The sequence below is a fragment of the Myxocyprinus asiaticus genome, chromosome 36 (genome assembly GCF_019703515.2).
Source record: "Myxocyprinus asiaticus isolate MX2 ecotype Aquarium Trade chromosome 36, UBuf_Myxa_2, whole genome shotgun sequence".
Classification (NCBI taxonomy): Eukaryota; Metazoa; Chordata; class Actinopteri; order Cypriniformes; family Catostomidae; genus Myxocyprinus; species Myxocyprinus asiaticus.
The window spans coordinates 39,930,218-39,942,943 of NC_059379.1; the positions used below are offsets into that span (position 1 = coordinate 39,930,218).

Below are 12,726 nucleotides of genomic sequence, written 5' to 3' on the forward strand. Positions count from 1 at the left end.
ATCCTGTTTTTTTTGCCTAACCCTCAACCTTCCATGAAATACTGATAATGCCAAATCTTCTGTCAATTCACTTTCATCATGCCCAGTCTTTGTGACTTGAACTGCTGCACCTTGCGCTCCACATGGTACAAGTTGCCACAGCAGCATTCTAAAACATTACTCTGGCAGCGGTGGGATTCGAACCCACGCCCCCGAAGAGACTGGAGCCTTAATCCAGCGCCTTGGACCGCTCGGCCACGCTACCTTTTAAGTTTTTCATTGGCTTTTTTCAGACAATATTTTACACATATACATTTTTGAAGCAAGTCACCCACAGTAATTAAAAATCCTCAGTGTTTTATAGAGGAGTTCCTCGGCAGGTGTAAAGGCCTCCATAATCCATTGTTAATCACTTCTACTGCTGAAGGTCCACCCTCCTGCTGAATGAAGTTTTATCTCTAGTCAAACACACCTGGGTAATCTAATAAAGGCCTTGGGGTTTATTTGAAAATATGTGTTGAAACCAAACCCTGCATAAAGGGTGTTTTCATGGAGTAGGACTGAGTTGCCTGCCTTAGAAGACAGGATCATATCATCATTGAGGAGCAATTGATGCATTATTCTCAACTAAATACGTGATTCCTGTACCGACAACTTTCCCTAAGGGACTTGCTGCTGTCAGTGTGAGCAAATTCTCATGTTTCATCTTCTTGCACTGACTGTAGTTACACAGATCAATATGAAACAGCCACAGACCATATGGGCACTTTCAGTGGGACTACTTAATGCAACAAAGGCTATTTAAAGCCGTGCCTGGAAGCAGTGGGATATCAATGCAAAGAGACTGGAGCCTAAATCCAGCGCCTTAGACCCCTCAGCCACACTACCACAGATAAGATGTATCCTGCTCCCCTACATACTGAAATAGTGGAATAGTTGGGTTCTGCTCATGTCAATGAAACCTTCAATTTCCTCCAAGCAAAGCAAAGGCTTCAAAAGACATTTTCGAATCAAGTCACCCACAGTGTTTAAAAATCAACAGTGTTCTTCAGCGCCTTACACACATCGGTCACACTACCACAGAAAATACAGACACTGCTGCTCCCCTACATACTGAAAGATTGGAATAGTTTGGTTCTGCTCATGTCTATGAAACCTTCAATTTCCTCCAAGCAAAGCAAAGGCTTCAAAAGACATTTTCGAAGCAAGTCACCCACAGTATTTAAAAATCCTCAGTGTTCTTCAGCGCCTTAGACCCTACCATGGACTACCATGGAAAAGGCATATACTGATTCTCCCCTACATTCTGAAATAGTGGAAAAGTTGGTTCAGCTCATCACTATGAAACCTGCAAAGGCTACTCAGTTGCGATAACATGATGTGTCACAGAGAGATTGTTTATTATCCTGTTTTATATGCTTAACCCTCATCCTTCCACTCAAAACTGATATTGCCAAACCTTCTGTAAATTCACTTTCATCATGCCCAGTCTTGGTGACTTGAAATGCTGCACCTTGTGCTCCACGTGGTACAAGCTGCCACAGAAGCTTTCTAGAAGGTCACTCTGGCAGCTGTGTAACAAAGGCCATTTAAAGCCATGCCTGGCAGCAGTGGGATTTCAGCCCATGCACTGAAGAGACTGGAGTCTTAATCCAGCGCCTTGGACCGCTCGGCCACGCTACCTTTCATTTAGCTTTTCCATAGGCTTTTTTCAGACAATATTTTCCATATACATTTTTGAAGCAAGTCACCGACAGTACTTAAAAATCCTCAGTGTTTTATGGAGGAGTTCCTCGGCAGGTGTAAAGGCCTCCATAATCCATTGTTAATCACTCCTACTGCTGAAGGTCCACCCTCCTGCAGAATGAAGTTTCATCTCTAGTCAAACACACCTGGTCATCTAATAAAGGCCTTGGTTTACTTGAAAATATGTGTTGAAACCAAACACTGCATGAAGGGTGTTTTCATGGAGTACGACTGATTTGGCTGCCTTAGAAGACAGGATCATATCATCATTAAGGAGCAACTGATGCATCATTCTCGACTAAATACCTGATTCCTGTACAGACAACTTTCCTTAAGGGACTTGCTGCTGTCACTGTAAGCAAATTCTCATGTTTCATCTTCTTGCACTGACTGTAGTTACACAGATCAATATGAAACAGCCACAGACCATATGGGCACTTTCAGTGGGCCTACTTAATGCAACAAAGGCTATTTAAAGCCATGCCTGGAAGCAGTGGGATATCAATGCAAAGAGACTGGAGCCTAAATCCAGCACCTTAGACCCCTCAGCCACACTACCACGGAAATGATATACACTGATGCTCCCCTACATTCTGAAATAGTGGAAAAGTTGGTTCGGCTCATCTCTATGAAACCTGCAAAAGCTACCCAGTTGAGATAACATGATGTGTCAAAGAGAGATTGTTTATTATCCTGTTTTATATGCTTAACCCTCATCCTTCCACTCAAAACTGATATGGCCATATCTTCTGTAAATTCACTTTCATCATGCCCAGTCTTAGTGACATGACCTGCTGCACTTTGTGCTCCACGTGGTACAAGCTGCCAAAGAAGCTTTCTAGAAGGTCACTCTGGCAGCTGTGTAACAAAGGCAATTTAAAGCCATGCCTGGTAGCGGTGGGATTTAAGCCCATGCACCCGAAGAGACTGGAGTCTTAATCCAGCACCTTGGATTGCTCAGCCACGCTACCTTTCATTTAGTTTTTCCATAGGATTTTTTCAGACAAAATGTTCCATATACATTTTTGAAGCAAGTCAGCGACAGTACTTAAAAATTCTCAGTGTTTTATGGAGGAGTTCCTCGGCAGGTGTAAAGGCCTTCATAATCCATTGTTAATCACTCCTACTGCTGAAGGTTCACCCTCCTGCAGAATGAAGTTTCATCTCTAGTCAAACACACCTGGGTAATCTAATAAAGGCCTTGGGGTTTATTTGAAAATATGTGTTGAAACTAAACCCTGCATAAAGGGTGTTTTCATGGAGTAGGACTGAGTTGCCTGCCTTAGAAGACAGGATCATATCATCATCGAGGAGCAATTGATGCATCATTCTCAACTAAATACGTGATTCCTGTACCGACAACTTTCCCTAAGGGACTTGCTGCTGTCAGTGTGAGCAAATTCTCATGTTTCATCTTCTTGTACTGACTGTAGTTTCACAGATCAATATGAAACAGCCACAGACCATATGGGCACTTTCAGTGGGCCTACTTAAAGCCATGCCTGGAAGCAGTGGGATATCAATGCAAAGAGACTGGAGCCTAAATCCAGCGCCTTAGACCCCTCAGCCACACTACCACGGAAAAGATATACACTGATGCTCCCCTACATTCTGAAATAGTGGAAAAGTTTGGTTCAACTCATCTCTATGAAACCTTCAATATCCTCCAAACAAAGCAAAGGCTTCCTAGTTGAGATTACATGATGAGTCACTGATAGTGTGTTCATTATCCTGTTTTTTTTGCCTAACCCTCAACCTTCCATGAAATACTGATAATGCCAAATCTTCTGTCAATTCACTTTCATCATGCCCAGTCTTTGTGACTTGAACTGCTGCACCTTGCGCTCCACATGGTACAAGTTGCCACAGCAGCATTCTAAAACATTACTCTGGCAGCGGTGGGATTCGAACCCACGCCCCCGAAGAGACTGGAGCCTTAATCCAGCGCCTTTGACCGCTCGGCCACACTACCTTTTCTTTAAGTTTTTCATTGGCTTTTTTCAGACAATATTTTACCATATACATTTTTGAAGCAAGTCACCCACAGTAATTAAAAATCCTCAGTGTTTTATAGAGGAGTTCCTCGGCAGGTGTAAAGGCCTCCATAATCCATTGTTAATCACTCCTACTGCTGAAGGTCCACCCTCCTGCTGAATGAAGTTTTATCTCTAGTCAAACACACCTGGGTAATCTAATAAAGGCCTTGGGGTTTATTTGAAAATATGTGTTGAAACCAAACCCTGCATAAAGGGTGTTTTCATGGAGTAGGACTGAGTTGCCTGCCTTAGAAGACAGGATCATATCATCATCGAGGAGCAATTGATGCATCATTCTCAACTAAATACGTGATTCCTGTACCAACAACTTTCCCTAAGGGACTTGCTGCTGTCAGTGTGAGCAAATTCTCATGTTTCATCTTCTTGCACTGACTGTAGTTACACAGATCAATATGAAACAGCCACAGAACATATGGGCACTTTCAGTGGGCCTACTTAATGCAACAAAGGCTATTTAAAACCATGCCTGGCAGCGGTGGGATTCGAACCCACGCCTCCAAAGAGACTGGAGCCTAAATCCAGCGCCTTAGACCCCTCGGACACACATAAGATGTATCCTGCTCCCCTACATACTGAAATAGTGGAATAGTTGGGTTCTGCTCATGTCAATGAAACCTTCAAATTCCTCCAAGCAAAGCAAAGGCTTCAAAAGACATTTTCGAATCAAGTCACCCACAGTGTTTAAAAATCAACAGTGTTCTTCAGCGCCTTACACACATCGGTCACACTACCACAGAAAATACAGACACTGCTGCTCCCCTACATACTGAAAGATTGGAATAGTTTGGTTCTGCTCATGTCTATGAAACCTTCAATTTCCTCCAAGCAAAGCAAAGGCTTCAAAAGACATTTTCGAAGCAAGTCACCCACAGTATTTAAAAATCCTCAGTCTTCTTCAGCGCCTTAGACCCTACCATGGACTACCATGGAAAAGGCATATACTGATTCTCCCCTACATTCTGAAATAGTGGAAAAGTTGGTTCAGCTCATCACTATGAAACCTGCAAAGGCTACCCAGTTGCGATAACATGATGTGTCACAGAGAGATTGTTTATTATCCTGTTTTATATGCTTAACCCTCATCCTTCCACTCAAAACTGATATTGCCAAACCTTCTGTAAATTCACTTTCATCATGCCCAGTCTTGGTGACTTGAAATGCTGCACCTTGTGCTCCACGTGGTACAAGCTGCCACAGAAGCTTTCTAGAAGGTCACTCTGGCAGCTGTGTAACAAAGGCCATTTAAAGCCATGCCTGGCAGCAGTGGGATTTCAGCCCATGCACTGAAGAGACTGGAGTCTTAATCCAGCGCCTTGGACCGCTCGGCCACGCTACCTTTCATTTAGCTTTTCCATAGGCTTTTTTCAGACAATATTTTCCATATACATTTTTGAAGCAAGTCACCGACAGTACTTAAAAATCCTCGGTGTTTTATGGAGGAGTTCCTCGGCAGGTGTAAAGGCCTCCATAATCCATTGTTAATCACTCCTACTGCTGAAGGTCCACCCTCCTGCAGAATGAAGTTTCATCTCTAGTCAAACACACCTGGTCATCTAATAAAGGCCTTGGTTTACTTGAAAATATGTGTTGAAACCAAACACTGCATGAAGGGTGTTTTCATGGAGTACGACTGATTTGGCTGCCTTAGAAGACAGGATCATATCATCATTAAGGAGCAACTGATGCATCATTCTCGACTAAATACCTGATTCCTGTACAGACAACTTTCCTTAAGGGACTTGCTGCTGTCACTGTAAGCAAATTCTCATGTTTCATCTTCTTGCACTGACTGTAGTTACACAGATCAATATGAAACAGCCACAGACCATATGGGCACTTTCAGTGGGCCTACTTAATGCAACAAAGGCTATTTAAAGCCATGCCTGGAAGCAGTGGGATATCAATGCAAAGAGACTGGAGCCTAAATCCAGCACCTTAGACCCCTCAGCCACACTACCACGGAAATGATATACACTGATGCTCCCCTACATTCTGAAATAGTGGAAAAGTTGGTTCGGCTCATCTCTATGAAACCTGCAAAAGCTACCCAGTTGAGATAACATGATGTGTCAAAGAGAGATTGTTTATTATCCTGTTTTATATGCTTAACCCTCATCCTTCCACTCAAAACTGATATGGCCATATCTTCTGTAAATTCACTTTCATCATGCCCAGTCTTAGTGACATGACCTGCTGCACTTTGTGCTCCACGTGGTACAAGCTGCCAAAGAAGCTTTCTAGAAGGTCACTCTGGCAGCTGTGTAACAAAGGCAATTTAAAGCCATGCCTGGTAGCGGTGGGATTTAAGCCCATGCACCCGAAGAGACTGGAGTCTTAATCCAGCACCTTGGATTGCTCAGCCACGCTACCTTTCATTTAGTTTTTCCATAGGATTTTTTCAGACAAAATGTTCCATATACATTTTTGAAGCAAGTCAGCGACAGTACTTAAAAATTCTCAGTGTTTTATGGAGGAGTTCCTCGGCAGGTGTAAAGGCCTTCATAATCCATTGTTAATCACTCCTACTGCTGAAGGTTCACCCTCCTGCAGAATGAAGTTTCATCTCTAGTCAAACACACCTGGGTAATCTAATAAAGGCCTTGGGGTTTATTTGAAAATATGTGTTGAAACTAAACCCTGCATAAAGGGTGTTTTCATGGAGTAGGACTGAGTTGCCTGCCTTAGAAGACAGGATCATATCATCATCGAGGAGCAATTGATGCATCATTCTCAACTAAATACGTGATTCCTGTACCGACAACTTTCCCTAAGGGACTTGCTGCTGTCAGTGTGAGCAAATTCTCATGTTTCATCTTCTTGTACTGACTGTAGTTTCACAGATCAATATGAAACAGCCACAGACCATATGGGCACTTTCAGTGGGCCTACTTAATGCAACAAAGGCTATTTAAAGCCATGCCTGGAAGCAGTGGGATATCAATGCAAAGAGACTGGAGCCTAAATCCAGCGCCTTAGACCCCTCAGCCACACTACCACGGAAAAGATATACACTGATGCTCCCCTACATTCTGAAATAGTGGAAAAGTTTGGTTCAACTCATCTCTATGAAACCTTCAATATCCTCCAAACAAAGCAAAGGCTTCCTAGTTGAGATTACATGATGAGTCACTGATAGTGTGTTCATTATCCTGTTTTTTTTGCCTAACCCTCAACCTTCCATGAAATACTGATAATGCCAAATCTTCTGTCAATTCACTTTCATCATGCCCAGTCTTTGTGACTTGAACTGCTGCACCTTGCGCTCCACATGGTACAAGTTGCCACAGCAGCATTCTAAAACATTACTCTGGCAGCGGTGGGATTCGAACCCACGCCCCCGAAGAGACTGGAGCCTTAATCCAGCGCCTTGGACCGCTCGGCCACACTACCTTTTCTTTAAGTTTTTCATTGGCTTTTTTCAGACAATATTTTACCATATACATTTTTGAAGCAAGTCACCCACAGTAATTAAAAATCCTCAGTGTTTTATAGAGGAGTTCCTCGGCAGGTGTAAAGGCCTCCATAATCCATTGTTAATCACTCCTACTGCTGAAGGTCCACCCTCCTGCTGAATGAAGTTTTATCTCTAGTCAAACACACCTGGGTAATCTAATAAAGGCCTTGGGGTTTATTTGAAAATATGTGTTGAAACCAAACCCTGCATAAAGGGTGTTTTCATGGAGTAGGACTGAGTTGCCTGCCTTAGAAGACAGGATCATATCATCATCGAGGAGCAATTGATGCATCATTCTCAACTAAATACGTGATTCCTGTACCGACAACTTTCCCTAAGGGACTTGCTGCTGTCAGTGTGAGCAAATTCTCATGTTTCATCTTCTTGCACTGACTGTAGTTACACAGATCAATATGAAACAGCCACAGAACATATGGGCACTTTCAGTGGGCCTACTTAATGCAACAAAGGCTATTTAAAACCATGCCTGGCAGCGGTGGGATTCGAACCCACGCCTCCAAAGAGACTGGAGCCTAAATCCAGCGCCTTAGACCCCTCGGCCACACTACCACAGATAAGATGTATCCTGCTCCCCTACATACTGAAATAGTGGAATAGTTGGGTTCTGCTCATGTCAATGAAACCTTCAAATTCCTCCAAGCAAAGCAAAGGCTTCAAAAGACATTTTCGAATCAAGTCACCCACAGTGTTTAAAAATCAACAGTGTTCTTCAGCGCCTTACACACATCGGTCACACTACCACAGAAAATACAGACACTGCTGCTCCCCTACATACTGAAAGATTGGAATAGTTTGGTTCTGCTCATGTCTATGAAACCTTCAATTTCCTCCAAGCAAAGCAAAGGCTTCAAAAGACATTTTCGAAGCAAGTCACCCACAGTATTTAAAAATCCTCAGTGTTCTTCAGCGCCTTAGACCCTACCATGGACTACCATGGAAAAGGCATATACTGATTCTCCCCTACATTCTGAAATAGTGGAAAAGTTGGTTCAGCTCATCACTATGAAACCTGCAAAGGCTACCCAGTTGCGATAACATGATGTGTCACAGAGAGATTGTTTATTATCCTGTTTTATATGCTTAACCCTCATCCTTCCACTCAAAACTGATATTGCCAAACCTTCTGTAAATTCACTTTCATCATGCCCAGTCTTGGTGACTTGAAATGCTGCACCTTGTGCTCCACGTGGTACAAGCTGCCACAGAAGCTTTCTAGAAGGTCACTCTGGCAGCTGTGTAACAAAGGCCATTTAAAGCCATGCCTGGCAGCAGTGGGATTTCAGCCCATGCACTGAAGAGACTGGAGTCTTAATCCAGCGCCTTGGACCGCTCGGCCACGCTACCTTTCATTTAGCTTTTCCATAGGCTTTTTTCAGACAATATTTTCCATATACATTTTTGAAGCAAGTCACCGACAGTACTTAAAAATCCTCAGTGTTTTATGGAGGAGTTCCTCGGCAGGTGTAAAGGCCTCCATAATCCATTGTTAATCACTCCTACTGCTGAAGGTCCACCCTCCTGCAGAATGAAGTTTCATCTCTAGTCAAACACACCTGGTCATCTAATAAAGGCCTTGGTTTACTTGAAAATATGTGTTGAAACCAAACACTGCATGAAGGGTGTTTTCATGGAGTACGACTGATTTGGCTGCCTTAGAAGACAGGATCATATCATCATTAAGGAGCAACTGATGCATCATTCTCGACTAAATACCTGATTCCTGTACAGACAACTTTCCTTAAGGGACTTGCTGCTGTCACTGTAAGCAAATTCTCATGTTTCATCTTCTTGCACTGACTGTAGTTACACAGATCAATATGAAACAGCCACAGACCATATGGGCACTTTCAGTGGGCCTACTTAATGCAACAAAGGCTATTTAAAGCCATGCCTGGAAGCAGTGGGATATCAATGCAAAGAGACTGGAGCCTAAATCCAGCACCTTAGACCCCTCAGCCACACTACCACGGAAATGATATACACTGATGCTCCCCTACATTCTGAAATAGTGGAAAAGTTGGTTCGGCTCATCTCTATGAAACCTGCAAAAGCTACCCAGTTGAGATAACATGATGTGTCAAAGAGAGATTGTTTATTATCCTGTTTTATATGCTTAACCCTCATCCTTCCACTCAAAACTGATATGGCCATATCTTCTGTAAATTCACTTTCATCATGCCCAGTCTTAGTGACATGACCTGCTGCACTTTGTGCTCCACGTGGTACAAGCTGCCAAAGAAGCTTTCTAGAAGGTCACTCTGGCAGCTGTGTAACAAAGGCAATTTAAAGCCATGCCTGGTAGCGGTGGGATTTAAGCCCATGCACCCGAAGAGACTGGAGTCTTAATCCAGCACCTTGGATTGCTCAGCCACGCTACCTTTCATTTAGTTTTTCCATAGGATTTTTTCAGACAAAATGTTCCATATACATTTTTGAAGCAAGTCAGCGACAGTACTTAAAAATTCTCAGTGTTTTATGGAGGAGTTCCTCGGCAGGTGTAAAGGCCTTCATAATCCATTGTTAATCACTCCTACTGCTGAAGGTTCACCCTCCTGCAGAATGAAGTTTCATCTCTAGTCAAACACACCTGGGTAATCTAATAAAGGCCTTGGGGTTTATTTGAAAATATGTGTTGAAACTAAACCCTGCATAAAGGGTGTTTTCATGGAGTAGGACTGAGTTGCCTGCCTTAGAAGACAGGATCATATCATCATCGAGGAGCAATTGATGCATCATTCTCAACTAAATACGTGATTCCTGTACCGACAACTTTCCCTAAGGGACTTGCTGCTGTCAGTGTGAGCAAATTCTCATGTTTCATCTTCTTGCACTGACTGTAGTTACACAGATCAATATGAAACAGCCACAGACCATATGGGCACTTTCAGTGGGCCTACTTAATGCAACAAAGGCTATTTAAAGCCATGCCTGGAAGCAGTGGGATATCAATGCAAAGAGACTGGAGCCTAAATCCAGCGCCTTAGACCCCTCAGCCACACTACCACGGAAAAGATATACACTGATGCTCCCCTACATTCTGAAATAGTGGAAAAGTTTGGTTCAACTCATCTCTATGAAACCTTCAATATCCTCCAAACAAAGCAAAGGCTTCCTAGTTGAGATTACATGATGAGTCACTGATAGTGTGTTCATTATCCTGTTTTTTTTGCCTAACCCTCAACCTTCCATGAAATACTGATAATGCCAAATCTTCTGTCAATTCACTTTCATCATGCCCAGTCTTTGTGACTTGAACTGCTGCACCTTGCGCTCCACATGGTACAAGTTGCCACAGCAGCATTCTAAAACATTACTCTGGCAGCGGTGGGATTCGAACCCACGCCCCCGAAGAGACTGGAGCCTTAATCCAGCGCCTTGGACCGCTCGGCCACGCTACCTTTTAAGTTTTTCATTGGCTTTTTTCAGACAATATTTTACCATATACATTTTTGAAGCAAGTCACCCACAGTAATTACAAATCCTCAGTGTTTTATAGAGGAGTTCCTCGGCAGGTGTAAAGGCCTCCATAATCCATTGTTAATCACTTCTACTGCTGAAGGTCCACCCTCCTGCTGAATGAAGTTTTATCTCTAGTCAAACACACCTGGGTAATCTAATAAAGGCCTTGGGGTTTATTTGAAAATATGTGTTGAAACCAAACCCTGCATAAAGGGTGTTTTCATGGAGTAGGACTGAGTTGCCTGCCTTAGAAGACAGGATCATATCATCATTGAGGAGCAATTGATGCATTATTCTCAACTAAATACGTGATTCCTGTACCGACAACTTTCCCTAAGGGACTTGCTGCTGTCAGTGTGAGCAAATTCTCATGTTTCATCTTCTTGCACTGACTGTAGTTACACAGATCAATATGAAACAGCCACAGACCATATGGGCACTTTCAGTGGGCCTACTTAATGCAACAAAGGCTATTTAAAGCCGTGCCTGGAAGCAGTGGGATATCAATGCAAAGAGACTGGAGCCTAAATCCAGCGCCTTAGACCCCTCGGCCACACTACCACAGATAAGATGTATCCTGCTCCCCTACATACTGAAATAGTGGAATAGTTGGGTTCTGCTCATGTCAATGAAACCTTCAATTTCCTCCAAGCAAAGCAAAGGCTTCAAAAGACATTTTCGAATCAAGTCACCCACAGTGTTTAAAAATCAACAGTGTTCTTCAGCGCCTTACACACATCGGTCACACTACCACAGAAAATACAGACACTGCTGCTCCCCTACATACTGAAAGATTGGAATAGTTTGGTTCTGCTCATGTCTATGAAACCTTCAATTTCCTCCAAGCAAAGCAAAGGCTTCAAAAGACATTTTCGAAGCAAGTCACCCACAGTATTTAAAAATCCTCAGTGTTCTTCAGCGCCTTAGACCCTACCATGGACTACCATGGAAAAGGCATATACTGATTCTCCCCTACATTCTGAAATAGTGGAAAAGTTGGTTCAGCTCATCACTATGAAACCTGCAAAGGCTACCCAGTTGCGATAACATGATGTGTCACAGAGAGATTGTTTATTATCCTGTTTTATATGCTTAACCCTCATCCTTCCACTCAAAACTGATATTGCCAAACCTTCTGTAAATTCACTTTCATCATGCCCAGTCTTGGTGACTTGAAATGCTGCACCTTGTGCTCCACGTGGTACAAGCTGCCACAGAAGCTTTCTAGAAGGTCACTCTGGCAGCTGTGTAACAAAGGCCATTTAAAGCCATGCCTGGCAGCAGTGGGATTTCAGCCCATGCACTGAAGAGACTGGAGTCTTAATCCAGCGCCTTGGACCGCTCGGCCACGCTACCTTTCATTTAGCTTTTCCATAGGCTTTTTTCAGACAATATTTTCCATATACATTTTTGAAGCAAGTCACCGACAGTACTTAAAAATCCTCAGTGTTTTATGGAGGAGTTCCTCGGCAGGTGTAAAGGCCTCCATAATCCATTGTTAATCACTCCTACTGCTGAAGGTCCACCCTCCTGCAGAATGAAGTTTCATCTCTAGTCAAACACACCTGGTCATCTAATAAAGGCCTTGGTTTACTTGAAAATATGTGTTGAAACCAAACCCTGCATGAAGGGTGTTTTCATGGAGTACAACTGATTTGGCTGCCTTAGAAGACAGGATCATATCATCATTAAGGAGCAACTGATGCATCATTCTCGACTAAATACCTGATTCCTGTACAGACAACTTTCCCTAAGGGACTTGCTGCTGTCAGTGTGAGCAAATTCTCATGTTTCATCTTCTTGCACTGACTGTAGTTACACAGATCAATATGAAACAGCCACAGACCATATGGGCACTTTCAGTGGGCCTACTTAATGCAACAAAGGCTATTTAAAGCCGTGCCTGGAAGCAGTGGGATATCAATGCAAAGAGACTGGAGCCTAAATCCAGCGCCTTAGACCCCTCGGCCACACTACCACAGATAAGATGTATCCTGCTCCCCTACATAC

The 12,726-nt window shown here is 43.1% G+C and overlaps 5 non-coding genes across 5 annotated transcripts; all 5 read right to left on the reverse strand.

The window, feature by feature from the left end:
- Positions 1 to 162: 162 nt before the first annotated feature.
- On the reverse strand, positions 163 to 244 carry trnal-aag (transfer RNA leucine (anticodon AAG)). The gene has a single exon. It is a non-coding gene; the product is annotated as a tRNA-Leu (tRNA).
- A 3,371-nt stretch (positions 245 to 3,615) lies between these two features.
- trnal-aag (transfer RNA leucine (anticodon AAG)) lies at positions 3,616 to 3,697 on the reverse strand. Its single transcript has one exon. It is a non-coding gene; the product is annotated as a tRNA-Leu (tRNA).
- A 3,393-nt stretch (positions 3,698 to 7,090) lies between these two features.
- On the reverse strand, positions 7,091 to 7,172 carry trnal-aag (transfer RNA leucine (anticodon AAG)). The gene has a single exon. It is a non-coding gene; the product is annotated as a tRNA-Leu (tRNA).
- A 552-nt stretch (positions 7,173 to 7,724) lies between these two features.
- trnal-uag (transfer RNA leucine (anticodon UAG)) lies at positions 7,725 to 7,806 on the reverse strand. Its single transcript has one exon. It is a non-coding gene; the product is annotated as a tRNA-Leu (tRNA).
- Positions 7,807 to 10,573: 2,767 nt separating this feature from the next.
- On the reverse strand, positions 10,574 to 10,655 carry trnal-aag (transfer RNA leucine (anticodon AAG)). Its single transcript has one exon. It is a non-coding gene; the product is annotated as a tRNA-Leu (tRNA).
- Between the last annotated feature and the right edge of the window lie 2,071 nt (positions 10,656 to 12,726).